The sequence below is a fragment of the Clytia hemisphaerica genome, unplaced genomic scaffold (genome assembly GCF_902728285.1).
Source record: "Clytia hemisphaerica strain Z4C2 unplaced genomic scaffold, Clytia hemisphaerica genome assembly, whole genome shotgun sequence".
NCBI lineage: Eukaryota > Metazoa > Cnidaria > Hydrozoa > Leptothecata > Clytiidae > Clytia > Clytia hemisphaerica.
Window position 1 is genome coordinate 491,179 of NW_027103929.1, and position 3,952 is coordinate 495,130.

The following is a 3,952-nucleotide window of genomic DNA, read 5'->3' on the forward strand; positions in this document are numbered from 1 at the left end:
TTTTCCATCTCTTTACATTCCTCTGTTCAGACATAGTGAGCCTATACTACTGTATTACACGCATTATAAACGACTCCAGTCTAGTACCCGATCAAAAATATTTCATGAAAAATTTTCAATCCTAAACCATACCAAATAAAAGATTAGCAAAAACTTTCAAATCCTTCCACAACCCACGCTAAGTGTGTTCTGTATGTGAACGTCTTTTAAATCTGACAACTGTCATTAACTTGAGCAAACTTTTTGTATCGAAACTTATGTTTGTTTTTGTAATGCGCTTGGATCAGATTTGGTTGCATTTTTGAAGCTTGTTTTTCATTGTTTGCTATAAGAGTCTATCAATATTGATCTACCTACTTCGGCTATCAATCTTGTCACAATCTTACGGTTAGAAATGTAACACTAATTGGCTTTCCATTATATAGCCCTTCTGTCTTGTTGATCAAATCTATCAATTTTGTTGATATAATCGGTTTTTGTTGCTAATTTTAGACACACACGTTTCTATTCGAGTCTCTGTTACTTCTGTCTTTCGTTAAATTCAATCTCGACTTATTGCAATCACTCCAAATAGTTCATACCCATTGACATCCAGACTGTTAACCTTTCTTTTATTTCTTGATGTTTTATCTTCCGAAACCGATTTGCATTCCAAAAAGGAGACAACGCATATGAACTTTGCTGATTCAATCATTGCGTGCATTTTATAAGAACTTTCAGGCCCCGAATTTACAAACCAAATATGTAGGTATGCAAAGCGATAAACAGCCGAAACATATTATCAAAATAAAAGAAATGTATATACAGCTTTGATATGCTTGCAAAGCAGTTCCTTTCGTGCCCTTTCCTTTGAGGAACTGAATTGTTATGAGATTTCTCCTGTCACCATCTTTTCATAATATTTAAAAATATCCTTTTTAGAGCTTCTTTTTTGATAAAGTTAAGTACATTGTCGCCAAAGTGGTAATAAAAGCCTTGTTTCTGCAATAGAGTTCTAAAGGATTTATTCATTTGCTAATCTCTTCATTCAGTTAAGCATGTGATAAAAATTTCCTTTCATCAAATTTTTATCAAATTCTCTTCTCAATTTTGATTTTCGCAAAGTATCGCTACTTGAAAGGGATTTACTCGTTGTTCCTGTAATAGCAAAAAAAAAGATAACAGTTTTATATTTAACCGGATTTTTCTTTCAGATACCAATCCAGATACACCTAGTATAGTATTTTACACCCCTGTCTCTTTACCCAGATTAGTGTTTTAACCCCTGTGTCTAACCCAATGCAGTAATTTACATCACTGTCTCCTTGCTCAGATTAGTTTTCTACACCTCTGTCACCCTACCCAGATTATTTTATACACCCCTGTCTCTAACCCAATAAAGTATTTTACACCCCTGTTTCCTTGCCAAAATTAGTTTGCTACACGCTTGTCTCTTATCAAATACTGATTTATACACCACTGTCTCCTTACCCCCGATTAGTTACATAAATTCCCTGTCTCTAACCCAATAAAGTATTTCACACCCCTGTGTCCCTTTACCCAGTGTTTAAGTTTATACACGTCTGTCTCTATGTATACCAAATGTTTTTTTTTTACATTCTTCTTTTTTGTACCTATTTTACTGTTGCACACCCTTGTCTTTATACCCAATGCAGGGTTATGCACCCCTGTCTCTTTTTTACCCAATACAGTATTATACTCCCATGTCTCTGTTCCCAGTACAGGTTTATACGCCTCTGTCTCTGTATCCAATGCAGTATTATACGCCTCTGTCTCTATATCCAGTATGAGTTCATGTTATACACGTCTGTCTCTATGTACCAAATGCGGTTCTTTATATGCTTCCTTTTTTTACCTAGTTTAATGTTACACATCCTTGTCTCTACACCCAATGCAGTTTTATGCACCCCATTTTACTAATACAGGGTTATACATCTCTGTCTTTGTACCCAATACAGTATTATACGCTCATGTCTCTATACCCAGAACAGATTTATACGCCTCTGTCTCTGTGTCCAGTACTGGTTTATATACCCCAGTATCTGTATCAAATATTTTCCTAGGGGTACAAGTTATATGTTCTGAAGATTTAGTGTTAGCTCAAAATGTTTGATTTTTCTCAGGTCAATTTTTTGAAATCGCCACCCCAACTCTGGGAGGCAAGTTTCGAAGAAGTCTCTCTTTCAATAAGTAAAAATGTCTTTTATTTTCTAGATTTCTATCTAATGAAAAAAATGTTTAAAATATTAAATATGGATTTCGTCATCCTGCCGACCGAATTATTAAAGATATGTGGACCTCAATGATACTGAAAACATTTCACAACAATTCAAACGAATATACTAAACTGACGTTATCCAATCTTATGGTTGAAGGGATTTAAATCACCAGAAGTTCCGAAGATTGAAGATATCGCAATTACCAGTGGAACATGAGTACGCTAAAATTCAAATCCACGACAGACATTACTTTATCACTTTAAAATCATGGAAGTATTATTTCCTATTCATCCAAATTATGGAAATATCGAATTATAGGAATGTCTTGCGATTGGATATGAACTCGACACCAAATAAGGGATATGATGATTAATAAATGAAAGAAGAGGTGGACTTTCACCAGATCATCTTGAAGAGGTCACCTTTCACCAGATCAACTTGAAGCGGTCACCTTTCACCAGATCAACTTGAAGCGGTCAACTTTCACCAGATCAACTTGAAGAGGTCAACATCATCTTCTCCATTGACTGGTGATCAATAGATTGTGTGGAACTAAATGGAAATGATGTTTAATTTGTCAAACTTCCAATCTCAGGATTGTCAAGCTACAATACAAATGGACGCTTCTTAAAATCCAAGCATGATATTAAAGTGTTATTTATGATAAATAAATGATGCCTTAAGAGTTGAGGGCATGAGCGCTGATGTTGCATAATTTCACCATGTTTAAGGCCCTGAAAACGACTCACCTAAAGTTCATACCGTAATACACTTCTTTTTTTTTTATAAGAACAATTTTATAAGAACAATGAGGCTCAAAAATGCCAAAAAATAAGAACAATTTAAGAACAGTGGAGAGGCTGAAGTTAGAGAGTTATAGCAAAAAGAATCATTGGTTTCTAAAATTCTCTAAATAGTAAAGTAAATAGCCAAAACTTGTTTTTTACCTTAGAAAAAATAAGAACAAAATAAGAACAATTCAGGGCTCAAAGTGCCAAAAAAATAAGAACAGCCGAGCCTCAGCAAAAATTTACTGGTTCTTATAAAAAAAAAGTGTATCACAACTAATAACGATCTTAAAATGGAAAAGAGAATATTACAGAGATTTTTTTTAATACTTTACCGAAAATGAATTCAGGTTTTGACAAACTAGGTTACTTGGTTCCAGAAAAACTTCCACTTTTTAAAGACTTTCCAGCATATGATTTTGACGCTTCTGGATGGAGGCAATGTGTAGGGTCTTTTTTCAGATTTCATAGATATTCTTAAATTCCATCTAATCTTCATATTTTAGTTAGCTCTATACTATTCTTTAAGTCTAGCTTAATGTTTTTTTTTGGTGTCAGGGGCTTATACAAGACAAAAGTTAAGGAAAGAGAATCCCCAATTCGCCAATTTACAGACATTGAGTCTTATAAAGCCATCCTCTGATTACGCGCCCCAATTTAAGTCTTTTCTAGTTTTAGTATTTGACTCAAAGCAGATCATTTAAAAAAGGCCCCGTTGAACATGAAATATCTAAAACCACACTAATTTCAAATGGTCGACCTTTTATAGTTTGGTATGTTTTTATATGATAATTTTCCCGCCCACCAAATTAAATTATATCTATTTCACGCTCCAATAGTTTAATTCAAACTTCAGTTTGTTTACACATTCGGCATAACTGCGTTCTAGTTTCGTTCTACTCTCTCGGGTACTCTCTCTCTCTTGCAATCCATGCTTTTCAGCCA